The 24,162-nt window shown below is 30.3% G+C and overlaps 1 long non-coding RNA gene across 2 annotated transcripts in view; it reads right to left on the reverse strand.

Moving 5' to 3' along the window:
- Positions 1 to 3,036: 3,036 nt before the first annotated feature.
- Positions 3,037 to 24,162, reverse strand: part of LOC105114780 (uncharacterized) — a 24,774-nt gene continuing 3,648 nt past the window's right edge. The window contains exons 2-6 of one of the 2 annotated variants that reach the window (XR_840204.1): positions 15,731 to 15,739; positions 4,301 to 4,441; positions 4,088 to 4,200; positions 3,685 to 3,983; positions 3,037 to 3,480 (exon numbers count right to left, since the gene is read on the reverse strand). This is a non-coding gene — a long non-coding RNA (uncharacterized LOC105114780). Of the gene's footprint in view, positions 3,984 to 4,087; positions 4,201 to 4,300; positions 4,442 to 15,730; positions 15,740 to 24,162 lie in introns of both variants that reach the window. The other variant, XR_840203.1, reaches the window with a different exon arrangement.

A 24,162-nucleotide genomic window follows, 5' to 3' on the forward strand; every position in this document is an offset into this window, starting at 1 on the left:
AATGATAGTTGGTTAGGGATAAGATGTTGGAGACTTTACGAGATAATTAAGATGTAAATGTCCAACTTCATGGAAATGATATTGTAGAGGAGATGTTCTTCTTTCATTTGTAAAAAACTCCATGGCATTCGAAGATCTAAAACTCTATAACGAGCTCTTGAAAAGTGCTAACCTGATCATCCAAAACTACCAAGGAAAGAGATGAACAGTGGATAAGCAAAGCGTTGTCTAGATTAAATATCTAGAAATTAGGGTTTTAAATTGGAATATGACAGATTTCATTTTTGTCCCTATTCTTTCAATTGCTTTTAATTTTACTAATAATTGTCTCTTAAACTCTTAATTTCATGAAATTTCACTTCTACTAAACTCAATTATTAGACCAAAAGTTTAGCATCATTTTCATTTTGGTCCCTAGTTTCTGATTTGTGCATTTAGACCCTTAATTGATCATCAAATTGAGCCCTTTATTTGACCAATTAAACTTTCCAAAGTTCAATTTCAATACCTTAAACTTTAATTTTTTTCAATTAACATCTAAATTGACTTCAAAAAATTATTTTTTCATACAATTATGTCCTAAATTAAGCCTTTTAAAATCCTCTTCAATTCCTTTCTCCTTCAAATTTATATTCTTTACTGTAAATAAAAAAGTTTCACCAAATGAGTTTTTTGTCAATTAGAATTAGACTACTAATTTTATTAATATTTGTACATTCTGGCCCTTTAAATTTTCCACTTGTCATTTTGGTCATTCTCCACTAACTTGGAAAATCTTCTAAGCTTTATTTATGTGTAACCTCTTGTATTTTGAATTTTTTATTTTATTTTTTAGGTAAAAAATGGGTAACAACAACAATTATTCTTTTTCTAAATTATGTATTATTACTACTTAAATCTCTAAAATCCTCACCTTATACAAAAGAAACCAAAAGTGCATTTAAAAATATAAAAGTATATTTAAATTTTGGTTAAGATATATTTGAATATCATTAAAGTCATAATATAACAATCTATATAATATGTCATTTAATAGCAAAACTTAGGGTTTTTATATCTATAAATTTTTACGTAAAATAAATAAATAAATAAATCTTATAGTCAATCATATATATTTGAGAAGTTTTTTTTTTTTTGTTAAAAAGTAATGATTTAATTACCAGTAAGAGTTTTGTTCAGCAGTGTTCATTAATTTCTCTTATAATTTATATTTATATGTAGGATTAACAATTACAAATTACAATTACAAAGAAATCTAAATGAGATGGAAAAAAAATACTATACCTCCTCTCACATATGAGTATTGTTTTTCCTTCTTTTTTTAGAAGTACTTTTTCTTTGGTTGTCAAATCTTTTCTTTTATAAAAAATCATTTTTCCACTTTAAATTAACTAAGAACTAGACTTGATAATATTTTTTTATAAGGGTATTGCACGTCAAAAACTGTCATGACATTGGGTTGATATTTCATTTTGCAAAAAAACAAATTTAATACTTGCAAAAAATTTAAAATGTAAGGACCAAATTTGTCAGTGAGACAAAATAATAGGCTTTTTTAAACTATTCATAAGGCTCGTTTTTTAAAAATTCATTTCCTCCAAAATATGTTCCTTTCCTATTTGGGTTCCTCTAATATGAAACTTTTACATTGTAGTTCAAAAATTTATTTTGTTTGTATTTCAATTTATGAGTTAGAGAAAAAAAGAGATAGTCATCGAAATATGATGGAGGAAAGAAAAAAAAAGTTAGATGACCATATTTTGTGAAAAAAAAAAAACCAAATTCAGTGTCAATGTATTCCTTTTGAGAAGAAAAGTGCTATTTAAGTGTCTTTTAGCTTCCGAATTTCCCATAAAAGTAAATCATGATTGTAAAGAGGTTTTCTTATGATTTCTTTTTATTCTTTTTATTTGATTTGGACTTATTTTGAGTTGAGAATTTAGTTTATTAAGGTTCCAAATATTTTTATTAAGTGTTTTTTAGATGAAAATGAGTAAAAAATAGTTTTGTTGGATCCAAGAAACCCCAACTCAAATTTTAAACTACGTTTTCAATTATTAAAATCTAAGTAGTCAAGCAATGCATCATCTATGCTATTTTTTAAAAAATATAGATGATGTATTGCATACATCTAACCAAAATAACAAGAAGAATAGTCGTGAGGATGTGGCCTCAAATCCACATATATCATGTTTGACATTGTGGGTCCATGTGAGTGGGACCTTGTATTATGCCAAGCATGCGGGCCTCAAATCTTCAGCTTAGTTATTGGACTATTTTTATAGTTTTCTTCAAGATATTTTTAGATTTTTATTGAAACACATTATAAAAAAATACATTATACCTCCTTCCATCAGACAGTCATTTTGTATTTTACCTTCCAGGGTTTACCTAGATTATTCCCTGACCCATATAATCTCCTTCCATTAAATTTTCTCTATTTGGAGTGCATAAACTTGAGAATAATCCTTTCTCTTGAACAAGACAATTGTTGCTAGCCAACCATTGTTACGGTTTCCATTAAATTAGATGAACTTGGAATAATTTATTTGCTAGCAATGGTTGTTAACTAATGAGATTTTCCCAATAATTCAGTGCCCGTAATTTAAGGGTTGTTTGATTAAGAGTACGGTGATGGATCTTTTGTCTAGGCCTTCTATGCTTGAAAATGGTAACCAGGATAGTTCTTTGCTTAATGTTGTGAGTATTTCCTCCATTTTTATGCAATTTTGAGATCTTGTCTTTTTCTGCATTTAGTGCACACACATGTGCTTATTTGTGCCCAGAAAACTATTGTATGTTTAATTTATTTTTGATCATTCTTTAGGTATTTTATATTTGTTCTCAACTTCTCATAGGCATCCAATTTTTTACAGTTACTCAGTCATGCATTTTTTACGATAAATAATTTATCATGGATTCTTAAGGAAATCATCATCTAGACAAAAACTCCATTCATTGATTAAAAGAAGATGACTTGCTGATTGAACGATTTGACAATTCAAAAAAGAAGATAAAAATAGAAAAGCTTACTGATGCCCGAACGATTCTCATATGTATAGAATTGGCCCTTCAGTTTCCTTGCATTGCCACTGACGAATAGCCAGAAACAGCATGGCAAGAAAACTGTGACTCACACAAGCCATACACCAAGTCCGAGTTTGCAAATTCGCATCAAAGGACACCAGTCCAAGCACGGATTGGAACCACAAATCAGTCTACAATAACACTGCTCTACCATTAAGTAACAAATCATTCATAAAACCCACAAAACCAGAAAAGGTTACTGCACCAAAATTATCAAAGATGCTAGACTAGCATAGCACCATTCTTTTCCTGAGTAATGGATGACAGTACCAACATATTGATCATGGCACGATAGACAATTGTTAAAGATCTATACAACTTTCCCTCTAAACAGTACAGGTTATAAAGATACATGTGCCTCACTTGAGATTGACTGAACCCAAAGTGGTGCCGGTTAAACTGAAAAAGTTGCATGCACAGCATAGCACCAATTGCAGTAGCATATAGACTTGTAGTATGAGATGGTTGGATCTGGGGAACAAAGGCTGAGTAACAAGTGCAAGAACCCAGTTTTTAAGCAGCTAGCGTGATGCAGCTTAAAGATAAATCGGAAATAATCGAAACATTGAAAATAGGTGAAACTTGAAGACAAACAATGGAAAGCCACAAGAGTTTTTTTTTTTTTTTCAAATTCTACAAGATGGTGAACAAGCAGGCAGAGGACACAAGGCATTGCAAGCAGGAACTATACTGAATCATTTTGGTGAAATCAAAGTGACAGTGACCTTTCCAACCTAGAGTAATCCATCAAAAGACAAAACATCCAAGAGAATGTTGATATATTAAAACAAAACAGTATGATTTTATCAGCGGGCCTTCTTGAGGCGTTTGGGGGGCCTCATTGTTTCTTTTCTTGAATCATCAGCAGCAGTAGCAGCTCTTAATTCAACAAATGGCTGCAAGTAAGTTTTTTTGACAAACACTTAGGAGATAAGAACTGAATTGAGCCAAGTACAAGAAAACAAGAAAACAAGATAGTTAGATGGAGGGACGGAGTGACCTCTTGGCAATTTTTCTGTAGATCCAAAAGTTGCTGACAATAATAAAGGCACTGAGCGTGGTACTCCGCTGCCAGCTCTTTGATCAACCCCTTTCTCTTAATAATACCAATCACTATCTCAAGGTGAATTAATCAGTCAGGTAGATAGATAGACAAAAAAGAAAACCCTAGAAACAAGACAATACAATAGAAGAGAAGCGAAAGGGAATTTACTTCGACTGGGATCGAATGGAGTTGGAGGATCTGATTGTAATTCCGGAGCCCTAGTTTCTTCAGCGGCCGCGGAAGGAGGAAGAGGAGGTACAGTTTGTTTTTCTCCTTCTTCGCCCATTGGACTCCGACTCTCTCTCTGTCCTTGGATAAAATTTGCGAAAGAATTATTGCTATTGTTATTATTATTATTATAAAGCAGCACAGCACCTCTTCTGAGCGCAGATTACTTTTGATCCAAAAAGAAAAGCGCAGTGCGGTTAAAAAATATTTTTAAAAAAAATTAATTTGTTTTTTTTAAATTAATATATTTTTAATGTTTTTAAATTATTTTGATACATAAATTTTAAAAATAAAAAAATTATTGATATATTTTTTAAATAAAAAATACTTTAATAACTACATTTTAATTTTTCATATAATTTTTTGTATTAAAATATATATTAAGCACCTCTTCTGAGCGCAGATTACTTTTGATCCAAAAAGAAAAGCGCAGTGCGGTTAAAAAATATTTTTAAAAAAAATTAATTTGTTTTTTTTAAATTAATATATTTTTAATGTTTTTAAATTATTTTGATACATAAATTTTAAAAATAAAAAAATTATTGATATATTTTTTAAATAAAAAATACTTTAATAACTACATTTTAATTTTTCATATAATTTTTTGTATTAAAATATATATTAATAATATTTTTTTATTTTTTAAAAATTATTTTTGATATTATCAAATCAAAATAATTAAAAAAACTAAAAATATATTAATTTTAAATAAATATAAATTTTAATTTTTTTTAAATCACTTTTAAAATACAAAAATAAACAAGTCTGACCTTCTAGAATTTTAAAAATTTAACATCCAAACTATTTTTTACATTAATTTTAAGATTTAATTCTTTTAATTAATTATCTTTGTTAAAAAAAAAAAACTAAACAGAAACCATTAACTTCTCTATAAAATGATATCAGTTTCTATAAAAATCAGTATACTATGAATGAAAATATAAACCCAAAACCTGAGAGTTTTTGTTCTTTTAAAAAATAAGGGTAAAATCAATACATAATAATTTTTAATGATAATATCAGGACTGTATTGCTATGTAGTATTTTTGGTAAGCCTTTCTTTTTAAGGATGAAGAAAAAGATTCATAAGACAGACAATATTATATGTATTATAATTTGAGTACGAAATCAGGATGCCATGGATTAGGATTTTTCTTCCTCGTTCTCCTCCTCTTCTTGTTTTGTAAGTTCCCTGCTTTATTTTTCATTTGATTAATTCTTTAAAAAGTGGTGTGGTGCTATTCAATAGAGGGTATTATTTAAAAAAAATTAATGACCCAAATCAATTCTAATAACAAATAAAACAACATAATTAATTTATGTACTTTCCATAAAAGTTTTTTGATTTAGTTCAATTAGATTAGTAACCTATGCATTAATTTGAAGCAAAACTGGTGTGAACACAAGGGGAAAAAAATGAATAGGTACTGTGTTTTTCTAGTAAAAAAAAAAAGACCTTGAACTTAAAATCTAATACATATATTAAAAAAAATAGACTGAGAATTATATAAGTATATTTGCAATACTCATCAATCAGTTATGCATAAGTTTAATTTTGTTCATATATATATATAATTTATTAATAAATATTTATTTATCTTTAATATTCATCAAATATTTGATTAATGAGTATAAGGTAAAGATAAAACCTGTGAGATAAAAATAATTTGTAAAAAAAATTATAAAGTTATCATAATTATAAAAATTTTATTGCATCAAAGAATTGTTCTTAGTAAACAATCTATTAGAATTATATATTAATTAAAGTTGTTAAGACTGATGTGTATTATGTTATTTTCTTTATGAAAAAATAGTTTTTCTTATAAATAAAGGTATGAGAAATACTTAAAATTAATATGTGGGCTCTTATCAAATGACATATATTATACTAACTTATATGAGAATCCTATAGAAATCACTTATATCTATGAAAAGATTCATGTGATAATGGTGTAAGTGATTCTTAAACTCGAGGTTACTAAGTTATCTTATATGAAAAGTATTATATTTTGATCTTGCTACACATTATCCTCATCAAGGGTGATAAATAAGAATATATTAGACATAACATGAACTATATAAAGGTATTTAAATAATTAAGAAAAGATTTATCACCCTTGATAAATTAGAGAAAATGTTTTATATATTCTCAAATAGTATTGATTATAAACTTTGCGCAAGGTGAAATGAGACTTGAAAAGAGTTTCAAATTTTATTCAAAGAAGTAATAACTATGATATTAAGAATATGATTTGATATAGTAAACACATTTTATTCTATAATATCTAAATCAAAATATTATTAATGAAAGAATAATGATTATAATGAGAAACTAGTCATTAAAAAATTATATTAAACCACTTATGACTTTTCTAATATTTGGAGGATCATAATAGATTGATAAAGGTTGTATTTGATTTTTCAAATATAAATTAAATCAATTGTTGAATTGATAGTAATTTAATTTAATTTATTTAAAATTGTGATTTATATTTAAGCCAACTTAACATGACCAAAAGATTGATGTCTTTTTCCAAGTGTAAAATTGTCGAAGTAATAAATAACCCAGCAAGACTAGGGTCAAACCATAAAGAGGTTAACTATATATATAAATTATAAATAACAACAACAACAATAACAACAAGAAGTTAAAGAGAACTTTGAGATGTAAGATTGATGTAAGGATTAATCAATGATTAAAAAAATATCAACGTTAGAGGATTCACTAATAGTATTTCAAAAAAGTATAGTATAAGCTCTTTTTATTACTCAACTAGAAATCACGCACAAAGAAGGTTTCAATCGAATTATAAATTATTAACATGATTACATTAGTTATCTTATTTGAATAATACTAATACTTGTAAATTTTGTCAGGTATTCATGATTATAACGTATGTTAACAACAAATTAAGTTTATTTCATAGCACAAGTGTCGATTATACAATATGGTTAGGCTATGAAAATGCCAAATATTTATTGTACTAAGGGTTATAGAACATAAATCTAGATTAACCATTTAACAAGCAAAGTTTTAAGAGTGAACAACATAACAAATACAAAACATGTTAGTATCAAACATTAAAGTCCATGTTGAGTTTATACTATACTTATTCTTACACCATTAGTGTACTTTTTCACCTTGACATAATAAACTTAACTAAATATAATGAAAGTGGAAAACATAAATAAACAAGATAAGAACATAAATAAAATATAAGTTATCTAAGTCAAAGAAAGGAAATGAAAGGTCTAAATAAGATATTAATGAAAGAAAAACTTAAGCATTATAAAAAAATATAAAGAAAGAGAGCAAGAACATGATTTTGATCTGAAAACCAAGATGCCTAAATGCATGATAAATGTTTTTTTTTATAGACCAAAATTTAGAACTATTGATTTGTTGACTAATTGTTGAGTAGGTGGCCATATCTTGACTTATTGATAATCTTTATCTTTTTGTTTAAACAAAATATCATTGCTAACATCAAAATTTGAACATACTATACTCATGAAAGTTCTAGTAAATTGTGTTAGCTTTCCAACAAAGAAAAAAGTGAGGTCATTTGGGCTTCTAGAACTTGAGATATGAGTTAAACACTGAACAGTGTCTGAGCTACCAGATAGATATGAACTTCTTCGTTATTGCTAAAACTTGAGCTTGAAAATGACATTTCTAAATCTTGAACTCCATAAAAGTTTTAGGCCTATGTCTTAACTTTTTATCCATATATAGCATACATAAATCCAAGTTTTATAGCTTAAGTTATGATCTAATGACCAAACAGTGTTCCAGTTTAGATTGTACGAACATTTCTTTTCTAAGCTTAACCCTCTCTTTGTCTTCTCAACTTTAGTAGTTAAATTCATCAATTAATCTTTTTATTTATATGATAGACCTACATACCAGCATCTCTTTTCTAAGCCTAAGCCTCTCGTTGTCTTTTCAACTTCAGTAGTTAAACTCATCAATTAATCATTTTATTTATATGATAGGCTTGTATTTTAGATAAACATTTACAAAAAATTAAAGGTATTTTATATTTATTAGATATGTTATTATAAAACATGCTCTAATTAAAAAGTTATTGATACTTCAAGTGCAAAATGATGATATAAAACCTTGATAAAAATCAATTTTAAGTACTTATCACAACTTATTAGAGAATCTAATGACATATAAATAAGAACCATTGGTTGGAAATTAAAATAAGATATATAAATAAGATAATTAATTAAGTGTGACTTGCTTATAAATAAATTTTAGAAATTAAGGACCAGAGTGCAATTTATACAGGGAATTACAATTCTAGACATAGAAAAATCAAATAGAAAATTAATTGAATAAATTTTTAATTAGCCTAAAATAATATATATGATATTATTTAAGAGAAAAATTAATATTTTTTTAATTTATTGAGTTTTTAGATTTTCCTATAATTAAAAGATCATGTATCTTATTTCATGAGGATGGTGAAAAAGGTGAGTAGAGAACAATACTACTATATATAAAACATAAAAGAAAAGAGCTAGCACTCTAATGTAAAACAATTTCTTTATCCTAAAAGGGTTTAACACTCTAATGTAAAGCAATTTCTTTATCCTAAAAGGGTTTAGCACATTTTTTTACTGGTTGTTTATGTGGATTACCATTAAAGGTTAGACAATTTAACAACTTGTGATTTGTGATAATCCAGTTCTTGAAGCAAATATTCAAAGCTGTAAGCAACATCTGATCTTTAGGTAATCTTCATATAAAATCCTAAGACAATTCTAGATCTATTTAATGAGATCCTTGAGACTCATAAAATATTTAATTTTTTTTTTTTTACAATGTCTATATGGTTTGGGAAATTTTTTTTACAATGTCTATATGGTTTGGGAAACCCAATAATGGTAGCAGAGCCATTGTTAGACAATTAGAGTTGTTGTTTGCATATTTTAATTGATTAAAATGAGATAATTAATTAAGTATAACTTAACTATAAATAAATTTTATAAATTAAGGACTAGAATATAATTTATACAGTGGCTTATAATTCTAGACCAATAAATAATCAAGTAAGGACTTGATTGAACAGTTTCTAAAATTAGCCTAAAATAATATATGTGATATTATTTAATAGACAAATTAATATTTTACTATTATATGGTTTTTAAATTTTCTTATAAATAGAAAGTTATACTTTTTATTTTTTAAGTGATGAAAAATATAAATAAAGTACAATATATAAACACCTAAAATACAAAAAAAAAAGAGAGTTAATACTCTAAGATATAATAATTTCATTTTATTATAAAAATTTAAGAGATTTCTTATTAATTGTTTATATAAATTATTATTAAAAATCAAATATTTAAATAACTTATGATTACAGCCAACTTTAAAGTAATTATTCAAACCGCGTATATCAAATATATTGAACACTTATGATGATTTTGGAGTGCTTTTCTAAGAATCTTCTGCGATTTCTGTTCGCTATTACCGGAGTAGAAGGAAGAGGTCATAAAGATGGGATTTGGCGACAAAGATCTTTGTGACAAGATCCTGTTCAAAACTTGCTAGTGTCATCTCTAGTCGGGGAGACTATGAAATTCTTTGAATATTTAATAAAATGTCTTGACATGTTGTATAAAGAACACTGAGCTTTTGATTTCTTTTTACATGCAGCACTAGAGAAACTGGGAAACATCAAGAAAACGTAAAATTGGTCTCAAATTTTCTAGAATGAGGAGAGAAAAGAATTTAATGTAGGAATAATCAAGTATTATCCAAGTTTGTGTGTGCACAGGTTAGTTCAATTTTCTGAATCATAAAGCGTCTATACACTAACTCTTTTGACATTCAAATTTATGACGAGAAGTCCATACATACAGATTCAATTTTGCAGTTTCCCTGACTTCTTTTCTCGTTGACAACTCCTCTCCATGGTCTGGAAGTAATTTTCAGCTTCATATATGGAGATTCAACAGTTCAACTCAACTAAGTATTAGTTCCTAACTAGTTGTATTCACATCCTTTTTAACGTAATCCATACTGCTTAGGGGAAAACTTCCATGACCTGTTGTAATTCTTAACCATCTACAGAGATTCTCGATTCCTATACTGCACCCTCTGCAATACACACAATCCACTGGAAAAAAGATAAATATATTCTCAACAGGGAATAAAAAAAAAAACTTCTAACGATATCAAGCATCAACTAAAAGCTTTGTACACCATGGAAATTACAACACCTCCTGGCATTCTGTTTCCTAATACAACTTATAATATCTTGGACATATATATAGCAGCAATTCCATCCCCACTTTCATTAACTAGAAAACAAAATAAAGGAGAGAATAAAAAAAAAACAAGATATTTTCACAAGTAATGAAACAGTTCTCGAAAGTGTTTTCAGTTTTCAAAGGTTGAAAAAGATCTTTGAATCCCTCTGGGAAAGTAAGTGGAATTAGCAGCAGCAACATATGTAGCACTAGTAGTAACAATGGTGGAAGAAGTTGGTGACATGGGAGAAGAATCACTTGCAGCTACATCTCTGTCCTCCTCGCTAATTGTATCCAGCAGCTTCGATGCTCTGTGCCTAATGACATTAATGTATTGTGGTGGTGCAGCCTCTGTGATGAACTTTGCTATGCGTGAATTTGCCATTCTTTTCAAATATTTTTTCTTGGGAGTTTGAAGAGCTACAAGAGAAAGAGAAGCTAAAAGATGAAGTGTTTGTTGAAAGGAGGCTTGGCTGTGGATGAGTATGAACTCGTGCTATGGTTGGGCTTTAGAACTGAAATATATAGGCTGGAATTGAGTCATGAGTCTAATCAAACAGATCAAGTGAAATTAAATTTATCAGTTTGTGCCGCCAGTAAAGTTTGCAAGATAGTTTCAGGAGATAATCTTGTGGTGGGTCCATAATTTGGTATGTGTCACACCTTTCGTGGAAAAATCAGATATCTCTTAAGATATGGTTTTGTTGTGAACGATGGCTTCCAATTCTGCACTTTTCTGAGCATAACAAGAAGCAGCCAGTTGATGCCATCTGTCAGTTGATGTGTTTGATAGAAAAGGTAATCCTTGTAACCTTCTAGGTACTCGCTTAATTAGGAGAAAGAGTCTCCACTGTCTGCTTGGGCTAGATTTGAGCAAGTAACGATGTTAACGGGAAATTGCCAAGCCTTGCCTCTTCGGAGAAGAAAGGGCCCTATTTTGCTGACTCGAAATTCATTGTGCAACAGCTTGAGGAAATCTACACCAAAGATTGTAAATATTTTAGTCCACTAACCACACTAGATTGATCAGAAAAGGCATGGATGAATATAAACGGGGAAAGATGAGAGAGCATTTTGTAAAATGGCCGCATGTTTATCTGTTGAACTTGATTCCAAAAAACATTTTTGTCATTGCTGTTATAGTTTGTTGATGACAATCTTTTGAACACGCGGTTAAACAATCTATATGTAAAAATATTAATTTTTTTAAAAACTAAATAAATATAATATGACACAAAGATAACTTGAATGAGAAGTATAACAATGATGTCAGGAAGTTAATTATTGTTCAATAAATTATTTTTAGTATTTTAAAAAACCAAGCAAAAGAGAACATTTCACTGACTCACACGACAATGTGTGACAAAGAATTCTTATTAATCTCAAGATTGGTGACCCTATATATCTGATTATAACTTTGTTTATACTCATTCTAGATTAAAATAAATGCTAATAATCTTTTTATATGGACTTATATGAGATTTACTTACAATTAAACCTAAATATAACTCAAAACATAAAGAAATAAAAATAACAAAAAGCCTGGTATTATTACCATATATAGCAAGGAAAATAAAGGCTAAATAATCTAATTTTCCTAGTTTATAAGTTGTTATAGTTGAATAACCTTTCCTTGCATTTATAGGAGTAGTTACTGACACGACTAAAATATTGATGTCTTCTCCCAAGTGTAGGAGTGTCGAAGTAATAAATAACCCGGCAAGACCGGGGTCGAACCAGAAAGAGAAGAAGAAGAAGATGATGAGAACTTTGAGATGGAATATTAATGTAACGATTAAACAATGATAATAACAAATGTCAAGGTTAGAGGTTCCACTAATGGTATATCAAACAAGTATAGTATAAACTCTTATTATTGAATTGGAAACCACACACAAAGGAGGTTCCAATCAGATTATATATTGTTAACATGATTACATTAGTCATCTTATTCAATTAATGCTAATACTTGTAAATCTCGTCAAGCATTCATGATTATAACTTATGTTAACAACAAATCAAGTTCCTTTCATAGCTCAGGTGTCGGTTATACCATACATTATGGGCTATGAAAGTGCCAAGCATTTGTTGTACCAAGTGTTATACAACATAAATCAAGATTAGTCATTTAACAAGCAAAGTATTAAAGAGTGAACAAGATAGCAAATATAAAACATGTTAGTATCAAACATTAAAGTCCATATTAAGTTTACATTATACTTATTCTTACACCATTAGTGTAACCTTTTCACCTTGACATAATTAACTTAGCTAGACATAATGAAAGAAAGCAAAATAGATAAACAAAATAAGAACATAAAAGTTAACTAAGTAAAGGAAAGGAAATGAAAGGCATAAACTTAATATTAATGAAAACAAAGCATAAAAAATACAAAGAGAGAAAGGAAGAGCATGATCTTGATCTGGAAATCAAGATGCCTAAATGCATGGCAAATGCCTCCTTTTATAGGCCAAAAATGGGAACTATTGATTTGATGACTAATTGATAAGTGGGTGACCAACTTTTGACTTGGTGACAATCCTTATCTTCTCTTGTCTGCCCAAAACGTCATTGATAACGTCAAAATTGGAGCCAGTTGTAAACATGAAAGTTGTAGGCAATTGTCTCAGCTTTCTTGTGTAAAAATTTCAGCTCATTTGGACTTCTAGAACTCCAGATATGGCCAAAATACCGAATAGTGCTCGGGCTGGAAGACAGATTCGGGCTTCTTTGTTGTTGCTACAATTTGGACTTGATAATGGCCTTTTTAGATCTTGGGCTCCATATGAAAGTTGTAGGCCTATGTCTTACCTTTCCATCCATATAAATTGGACCTAAATCTGAGATCTGTAGCTCCAGATATGACCCAATTACCGAACAGTGTTCCGGTTTGGATTGCACCGACATCTCTTTTCTAAGTTTGGCCATCTCTTTATCCTTGCAATTTAAGTTCTTCAAGTCATCAATCAATCCTTTCATTTATGTGATAGGCCTGCATTAAAAATAGACATTTACCATAAATTATAGGTATCTTATATTATTAGATACATTATTATAAAACATATTTTAGTTAAGGAGTTATTGATACTTCAAGTGCAAAATGATGATATAAAACCATGATAAAAATGCACTTTTAAGTACTAATCACACCCCCCAACCAGCTTATTACTAGTCCCTAGTAATCAAAGCGTTAAAATAGAAAACAAATTTGCAAATTTCACAAAGCAAGGTATTCATCATTTAACTTCCATTAGTCTATCCAGATAAACAAACTCTCATTAAATTTATATATCTGCTCAATACCTCTTAACAAGATATTAATAAACCTTTCTTTTGTGCTCAATGTATCAACACATAATTATGGGGCTTTTCTTGGAAGAAAACAAAATTTTTGTTCTAATGTTTAAGGTTAACTTCCTTGGGTTGGGATTACTATTTTTGTCTTTTTTTTTTTAACTCTATATACATATACTTTAAAAACATCATGCATCTTTAACCCATGTAACGAGCTTTCAGCTAATGACTCCCAGACCAGTTGGTCTTAGGGCATTAGGTGTTAAGACACCCCTACGAGCTTAGTAACTCGGGTCGCAGATACTGATATGTAGATAGTGCAATGTTTGATTCCTTTAAGCTTTTCTCCTCAACCCATGTAACAAGCGTTGGGCCAATAGCTCCCAAGTCAGTTGACTTTAGGGTATTAGGTGTTAAAACACCCCTTCGGGCTTAATTGCTTAGGTTAGGGAGGCTATGAAACCAAACTTATCTACATTTTTATTATCATCAATTTTTCCTTTTTTTTTCTTTGTTTTTTTCTTGCTTTTTTTTTTTAAAAAATTATATACTATCCCTTTCCCTTAGTTGTTACCTTTAACAAAAGAACATGAATAATGAAATAATCCAATGTGCAACCCACAACCATATGTTAAAGTGTGTGTGTGAAAATTAAGGTTTAAGAATACATGTTAAATGAGTATATGAGTAGAATTAAGTGATAATAATGCAAGAGTTTGTAAATCTGAATATTTCAGAAAGTATTATAATAGACCTTGTTAAGAATGATTACTAAGATGCGTCTCAAGAGTCACTTTAACAAAAGAGCTCCTTTACTCTACCATCCTAGTAACAACAATTATGCACATGCTTTATGAAATAGAAAACACTTATTTTTTTTTTAGCTTCTACCCTCTCCCCCCAACTAAAACGAGACATCGTCCTCAATGTTTAAAGGTAGAAAGATAGAGTATAGAAGACACTAAAACAAATATAAGAAACAACAAAACACAATAATAAAACCAAAAAACACAAAAATTTATAAATGAAGGCTCAAATCCAATCTAAGCTTTTTACGGCTTTTCCTAGTTGACCAATTTATATGACTCATGGAAGGATCAATTACAGGAATGAAAGATTGTAGTTGGTCAATCAATTGTTCAGCGAGTAGCAGTAGAGATTATGATTTGTCGTGCAGAAGATGTTAGAAATTCCTGTTTCATAGCATGATCAAGAAAAGACAACAACTTATCATAATAACCATTAACATTTAACAAACCTATGGGTTTATGGTGAACGTGCAGTTAGGCCCAAGAGGAAATATGAAAGATCTCTTTCAATGTACCTAGACCACCTGGTAAAGCAATGAAGGCATCAGCATGGTTAAACATTGCATTCATTCGAGCTGACATTGTGGAGACCTGAAGTTCCTCTCCAATTGTTTTTCTAATGATGTCCCCTTGTGCTAAAGTTTTGGGGACGACCCTTAAAACTTGACTACCTCCTAAAAATGCAGTTATTGACACACCTCCCATTAACCCAAGACTGCCTCCCCCATACACTAGATGAATCTTTCTCTCAGCCAGCACTTGACCAAGATGATTTGCTGATTCTAAAAACTCCTTTTCTTTCCTAGAATTAGATCCACCGAAAACACAAATATTTCTTGTATGATGACCTGAGGAACTTGCCATTTCTACACACTTCTTTATTTGTTGAATGTATGGGTTGAGTAGAAATGAAAGGAAGGAAAAGAGGGTTTTATAGATGCGAAATTAGAAAGGCAATCATATCACCTATATGTAGGTCAGCTAGAGTCTCACACACACTCTCTCTCTCTTTATTTATTTATTTATGTACTTTTGAAAAAGCATGTGTATGTACAGGTAGTTGTGATTGTGGCTCACATCTTCCCTTGGTTTTACGTCCAAGAACGGCTTAAACACCCTCTATGGGTCGGGGATAAGCTTCTTATCAGTTTTCTTAAAAACTAGCAAACAGGGTCTTTTATAGTCAGATTCCCAAGACTAAGTCGATCATGTTCTTTATGAAATAGTGACCATAAATCATGAATTGCACAATGCACATCTCCACTAGGATGCGTCTCAAGAGTCAATAGAAGATTATTTAAAGATTCCTTACTCAGGCCATCCTTAATGAATTGTATTTTATCTTCACGGTTTATAGATACCATTCCTAAAGAACGTTATTGTGCATTACAAGTCCATCTGGCACATCGATGATAGACTTTCAGTTGTTTTGCACGACGTTTCTTTGCAAAAGTGCTTTTATCTTTTCCAAGCATGTGTGAAATGAAGGAATTAGGACTCACCTAATAATCGGACCTTTGCTTCAATCAACCAGCGAATATCTTCAGGAATTCCATGATTCATTAACAATCTCAATCTTGCACATCTAGCACGGTAAATTTTTGTAATCATATTCTGAGGCAGAGCGGAAAAATACTTTTTCAATTTTTCAAAATTAATGTCCATTTTCAAATGAGAATTGGAAGAGAGATTCAAAGAATTGCACAAATATATACACAAATATCAGTTATTATAGGAAACTGAAAGAACTGACTTAAGTCATAGAGTACCGTTGTCCGCCATTTGACTAGGTGAGAGAAGCTAGTAAAAATCACTCAAAAAGAAACACAAAAATAATGAAGAAAAAAAATAATCAACCTTTATTTACAAGATCATTCAAACTAGTTGATTCATTTTCACTAGGAAAATTATCAAAGTAAGCTTTCAAACGATGTCCATTTTCCTTAAAAACATTGTCATTCATTGAATTCTCAATATCACAGATCCCATAAGGATTGCTTCATCTGATCTTAGCTCTCTAGGGAATGAATAGAGTTGAGAATTATAAAACAAAACTTTTTGACCAGTATCAACTTTTTGACAATTTTCACAAGTTTTGCAGAATGCATGCGTGTCCTTGAACATGGTGGGCCAATAAAATCCATTTTGAAAGATTTTTGCAGCTGTCTTTTTTGACGAGAAATAACTTCCACATGCTTCAGAATGACAAAGTTTAATGACACTACTTACCTCATTGTCGGGAATGAATCTTTGAAATATTTGATCAGGACAATATTTGAATAAGTTAGGGTCATCACAGATCAAATATTTCAAAAATGCATTTTCAACAATGAGGTAAGTAATTTCATTAAATTTTGTCACTCTAAGGCAAGTGGGGATCATTTCTCTTCAAAAAAGAGGATTGTAGAAATCTTACAAAGTGGATTTTCCTGGCCAACCATATTCAAGGAGTCACATGCATTTTGCAAAAACTGTGAAAATTATCAAAAGGTGGGATTTATTTCAAAACACAGAGAGTCTTTAGATAATCTTCTATTGACTCTTAAGTCTCATCATAGTCAAGATAAGCATCGTGCAATTCATAACTTAGGAACCCATTTTCATAAAGAACATGCTTGGCATAGTCTTGGGAATCTGACTAAAAAAAGACCCTGTTTGCCAGTTTTTAAGAAAACTGGATGGGAAGCCTATCCCCGACCCATAGAGGGCGTTTAAGCCGTTCTTGGACGTAAAACCAAGGGAAGATGTGAGCCACATTCACAACTGCGATTTGAATTTTTTTTGTTTGTAAAAACTTGTGTTTTTTGGTTTTATGATTGTGTTTTGTTATTTCTTATTTTTGTTCTAGTGTGTTTCAAGTTTTGTCAGTGTTCGTTATTTCAGGTGATATCTTCTATACTCTATCTTTCTACCTTAGAACATTGAGGACAATGTCTCGTTTTGGTTGGGGGGAGAGGGTAGTAGTTGATAAAAAAAAATTGTTTTTCATTTCATAAAACATGTGCATAATTGTTGTTACTAGGATGGCAGAGTAAAGGAGTTCTTTTGTTAAAGTGACTCTTGAGACGCATCTTAGTAATCATTCTTAACAAGGTCTATTATAATCAGTCTTTAGATAATCTTCTATTGACTCTTAAGTCTCATCATAATCGAGATAAGCATCGTGCAATTCATGATTTATGGCCAATATTCCATAAGGAACATGCTCGACATAGTCTTGGGAATCTGCTAAAAAAGACCATGTTTGCTAGTTTTTAAGAAAACTAGATGGGAAGCCTATCCCCGACCCATAGAGGTCGTTTAAGCCGTTCTTGGACGTAAAACCAGGGGAAGATGTGAGTCACAATCACAACTACCTGTACATATACATGCTTTTTCAAAAGTAAACAAACAAATAAAAAGTAAACAAAAGTAAACATTGTTATCGTTGTTTAATCTTTACGTTAATATTTCATCTCAAAGTTCTCATCTTCATCTTCTTTATTATTATTATTATTATTATTATTATTATTGCTGTTATTACTATTATTATTATTGTTGTTGATATTGTTATTATTATTGTATTATTGTTATTTATAATTTGTACAATTAACCTCCCTATGGTTCGACCTCGGTCTTGCCGGGTTATTTATTACTTCGACACTCCTGCACTTGGGAGAAGACAATCTTTTCATCGTGTCAACCAGCATCAACTTTTTGATAATTTTTACAAGTTTTGCAGAATGCACGCATGTCCTTGAACATGGTGGGCCAATAAAATCCATTTTGAAAGATTTTCCAAGCTGTCTTTTTTGATGAGAAATAACTTCCACATGCTTCAGAATGACAAAGTTTAATGACACTACTTACCTCATTGTCGGGAATGAATCTTTGAAATATTTGATCAGGACAATACTTGAATAAGTTAGGGTCATCACAATAAAAGCTCTTCACTTCGTTCAAAAACTTTTCTTTGTCTTGGGTACTCCAATCAGCTAGCAAATCTTTTAAAGTAAGAAAATTGATATTTTTATCATACCAAGGCATTGAACTAAGAGAAAGTAAGGATTCGTTAGGAAAGTAATCATCGATTGATGTGATGTTAGATGTCGAATTTGGTGTCACTTTTGACAAATGATCCACATCAACATTTTCGATGCGTTTTTAATCCATGATTTCTTTCTCAGAATAAATCATTTGCAAATCTTCAGATTCATCCAACTCATTTTTACTTAAAGTAGATTCAAGTTGATCATAAACTAATTCGTCAATATGATCTACTTCTTGTAAATCATTATCATCTCCAGGTTGCTTGCAAATGTTGAAAATATTCATCTCCAATGTCATGTTTCCAAATGATAGCTTCATCAGTCCATTCCTACAATTAATCAATGCATTAGAAGTTGCAAGAAATGGACGTCCTAAAATAACAGGAAATGAATTACATGCTTCAACAGGTTCTGTGTCCAAGACAATAAAATCCACAGGATAAATGAATTTATCGACTTGTACTAACACGTCTTCAATTATTCCTCTAGGCACTTTTACAGATCTATCGGCAAGTAAAAGAGATATAGAAGTTGGTTTTAACTCACCTAGATTGAGACTCTGAAAAACTGAATATGGAAGTAAATTCACACTAGCACCAAGATCAAGTAAGGCTCTTTCAATTTTATGCTCTCCAATAAAGCAAGAAATTGTAGGACAACCAGGGTCTTTATATTTCAAAGCATTATTATTCTGAAGAATAGCACTTACTTGTTCGGCTAGAAAGGCTTTCTTTTTCACATTCAGTTTCCTCTTCACAGTGCATAGATCTTTCAAAAATTTAGCATAGGAAGGAACCTGTTTAATAGCATCCAGCAAAGGTATATTGATCCTTACCTGTTTGAAAATTTCATAAATTTCAGAATTGTGATTGACTTTCCTTTGTTTGGTCATGGCTTGAGGAAATGGAAGTGCTGGCGGTGAATCAGTCGTTTCTTTGCAATTTTCAGATTCAACCCCTTCCTTACCCTCAAAGATTGATTCATCATCTTTCTCATAAGGTTCAAGAGAGGGTTTTTCAATAACCTTACCACTGCGCAGAGTAGTGACTGATTTGACTTGATCCATGTGTTGGCTTCCGGAACTACTTGCATTTGCATTGTATTGCCCTTTGGGATTTTGTTGTGTTTGAGATGGAAACTTACCTTTCTCTTGGAAACTGAGAGCAGATGTTAATTTTGCAAGAGTATCTTTAAAATCTGTCATGTTTTGAGCAAGTTGAGTATTGATTGTCTCTTGCTTTTCAATGAATGCATGCAATGTTTCCTCAAGATTTCTTCTAGGAGGTGGAGCATAAGGAGGTGCATATCCATGAGAATTTTGGAAATTATGGTGTGCTTGAAACGGTGGTTGTGAAGTTTGTGCATTGTCACTCTTCCAACTGAAATTTGGGTGATTCCTCCAACCAGGGTTGTATGTTTGGGAGTATGGGTTGTGGTTGGCCCTTTGAAAACTGTTTAAAGCATGGGCTTGTTCATGGAGACATTCTTTAAAAGAAGGCAAGGTTGGACAATCGTTGGTTGAGTGTTCATTTGTTTCACAGATTTGACACACAATGTTTTCAACAGATTTTAATTGACCACTCTTTTTCAATTCTAGTGCCTCGACTTTTCTAGCTAAAGATGCAAACTTGGCTTGAAGGTCATGATCTTCCCTAAGGTTGTACATACCTCCACTAGATGTATGAGGTTGAGTTTTACTCGGTGCCTCACAAGTACCCGCGGTGTCCCAATTTTGAGCATTTTCAGCTAACAAGTCTAAGTACTCCATTGCTTCATCAGGGTCTTTATCTTCAAAAGTTCCATTGCACATCAATTCAACCATTTGCCTATCTTTAGGTGTTAACCCTTCATAGAAATGTGAAACCAATCTCCATGTTTCAAAACCATGATGAGGGCAAGTACTAAGCAAGTCTCGATACCTATCCCAACATTGGTAAAATGTTTCTCCTGGTTTTTGAGTGAAAGTGGTGATTTGTCTCTTGAAAGAGTTTGTTCTATGAGATGGAAAAAACTTCTTTAAAAACTGTTGTTGCATTTCATCCCAAGCACGAATGGATCCTGGTCTTAAATTTTGTAGCCATGTTTTAGCTTTATCTTTTAATGAAAAAGGAAAAAGCTTTAATCTAATGGTGTTCATGCTACAATTTAAATTATTATATGTGTTGCAGACCTCCTCAAATTCCCTTAAATGCAAGTATGGATTTTCCAATTCCAAACCATGAAAAGAAGGTAAAAGTTGAATAATACCTGGTTTAAAATTAAAATGAGATGCATCAGGAGGAAAAACTATGCATGATGGTGCACTTGTTCTTGTGGGATTCATGTGGTCTCTAAGTGTTCTAGCACGGTTATTCTCATTATTCTCATTATGAAGTGATTGATTATCTTCTTCGGCCATATTTTCTGAAAATGATGAGGATACCCTACAAAGTCTACCACTTGATGTACGTGACCACACTCTCATGCACGTGTAGGAATAAAATAAAAAGAAGAACAAGAAAGCAAAAGAAGGAGGAAGAAAACAAAATAAAAAGAAACAAAAGAAAAGAAACAAAGTTATATACAAGAAAAGTGAAAAGAGAAAATAAAATAAATACTATAATTTATACAAGAACTTACCTCCCCGGCAACGGCGCCAAAAACTTGACACGACTAAAAGATTGATGTCTTCTCCCAAGTGCAGGAGTGTCGAAGTAATAAATAACCCGGCAAGACCGGGGTCGAACCACAGGGAGGTTAATTGTACAAATTATAAACAACAATTATAAAACAACAATAACAACAACAACAATAGTAATAATAATAATAATAATAATAATAATAATAATAGTAGTAGTAGTAGTAGTAGTAGTAGTACCTATAGACAAAATGAATAAAGAGATATCAATCTTTAAAGCATGAAATCTAATAGATAAAAAGATAATCACTTAGTTTAGTGTATCGTATTCTAAGAGCTTGTTTTAACCCATATAATGATTTATATAGCTGACATATGAGAAAAAAAGAGTAAAATCAACAAAAACTAGAGGTTGCTATATGTATACCTCTTTGTGAAATGTCTCATTAAAAACCAACTAAACAGTAATATATTTTACCATGTCACACTCGGACATCGCTGTGACTGATTAAAATTTTTCTTGATACAAAAAAAATAGATATTTGGCATTTTATTCTTTTAGAAAAAAATATCTTGTTCAAGGAGTCGTCACCTAGTATTATGGTCACAACTAGTTAACATAGATTCTATAGTACGAGACTGATTACGTTAAAGGAAAGATGTTATCACCTCCTAAGCATCTTACTTAAATAGACTACATCGTTAGTTTTGCCTAAAATTTCTAAGAATTTGTTTCCCTTTTTTGCTTTTTTTATTCTTCCTTTCATGTTCTTGATTTTGGTGTTAGTGAACATTTCTTATGAATATTTTCAATTCTAACATTGATAAATATTGCACAAATAAAAAAATACGATACTTTTAAATTTAGCGTCAATGACTATTTTCACAAAAAATAAATTTGAATAAGAAATTTTCTATGTTATTTTTTTCTTATTTATCCTTTATTATTATTTGCTCTTTTTAGATGGAAAAAAAAAAACATTGCATGACATACTTGCATTTAACAATAATAGGCCCAAGATTGAGCACATAACTTTAAAAAATACAAAAAATAAAAAACACAAAGAAAAAAATAAATTAAAGTGGGAGGGGCCCACAAATAAATTAACAAAGATCCTCATATATTTTTGAAATTTTATGATATTGAAAAGAGGCTTGTTTAGTCAAATATCAAACTAATAAAGATCCCCAAATATTTTTAAAATTTTTTGATATTGAAAACAGGCTTGTTCAGTCAAATATCAAACTAAAATGTACATAAAAATTATGGCTAAGGTATAAAAGTGTGTTTTGCCAAACACAACCTTGACCTAAATCAAATTAAGTCGGCTGGACCTGAGGGCGAGAACCCTTACCCTAGCTTTTTTTTTCTTTTTTTTAGAGGTGGTTCCAACCCATCCTGTATGACCTGAGCTAAACTAAGTCGGCTCGGCTAGGTCACTAGCCTAAGCTAGTGACCCAATTAGGCCTGGTTAGTAGGTGTGCAGGAAATGATTAGTTAAAATTTAAAGGCTACAGTGTTTAGTGAATTACAAAATAGCTTAACCTACGTGGGCAAAGCACTATAGCTTTTCTCACAAAATATTATGCATTGTTATAGTGTTTTTTCGCATGTTTTTTTTTTATTTTCAAAATTATCTTTATTGTTTTTATTTTTTTAATATTGAGTTGGTTAAGAATTTAGTTTTGTAATTATTTTTCTTTAAGACACTGTAAATTGCTACAATGTTTCCATAAATGATTTTTTTTTGTTATGACCTTTTCCAAAATTGCCTTTATTAATTTTATTTTTTTAATATTAAGTTGGTTGAAAATTATAATTGTAGTTTTCATAACAAAGCATTGTGAAATACTACAGTATTTTCCCATATGGTTTTTTATGATTTTTTTTCTAAAATTATCTTTGTCTGTTTTTTTTTTTTTATATTGAGCTGGGTGAGAATTTTGTTTTGTATTTTTTTTCTTTAAAACATTATGAATTACTATAGTGTTTCCCTAAATAGTTTTTTTTTGTTATAATTTTTTTTCAAAATTGTCCTTGTTCATTTTTTTTTAATATTGAGCTAATTAAAAATTACAATTACAATAAAGCTAAATCATGTGAGTAAAGTATTGTAGATTTCCTCACAAAACACTATGAATTGCTACAATGTTTCCTCACAGGGTTTTTTTTCAAAATTATCTTTGTCGATTTATTTTTTCTAATATTGAGCTGGTTGAGAATTACAATTACAATAAAGCTAAATCATGTAAGGAAAGCACTATAACTTTTATTACAAAACACTGTGTATTGCTATAGTGTTTTCCTACATGGTTTTTTTTATGATTTTTTCCAAAATTATCTTTGTCAATTTTATTGGGGGAAGCATTATAGCTTTCCTCACAAAACATGGAGGACTTCTTCAGTGCTTCCCCACGTGGTTTTTTTTTGTTTTTTAAATTATCTTTGTTAATTTTATTTTTTTTAAATTAACAATTACAAGTGATTACAAATAAGCCTAAATCATATAGAGAAAACATTGTAACTTTCCTCACAAAATACTTTGAATTGTCATAGTGTTTCGATATATAGTTTTTTTCTTCTTTTTTTGTTATGATTTTTTTAAAATTATCTTCTAACAATTGCGAACTTGCCAACACCAAAATCTATTAAAGATGTTAGATCATTCTTAGGATATACTGGTTTTTATAGAAGGTTCATCAAAGATTTTAGTGTAATATCTAAGCCCTTAAGTAACCTTCTAACAAAGGATAATATTTTTGAATGGACTGAACATTGTGAAGAA

The sequence above is a fragment of the Populus euphratica genome, unplaced genomic scaffold, assembly GCF_000495115.2.
Source record: "Populus euphratica unplaced genomic scaffold, PopEup_1.0 scaffold571.1, whole genome shotgun sequence".
Classification (NCBI taxonomy): Eukaryota; Viridiplantae; Streptophyta; class Magnoliopsida; order Malpighiales; family Salicaceae; genus Populus; species Populus euphratica.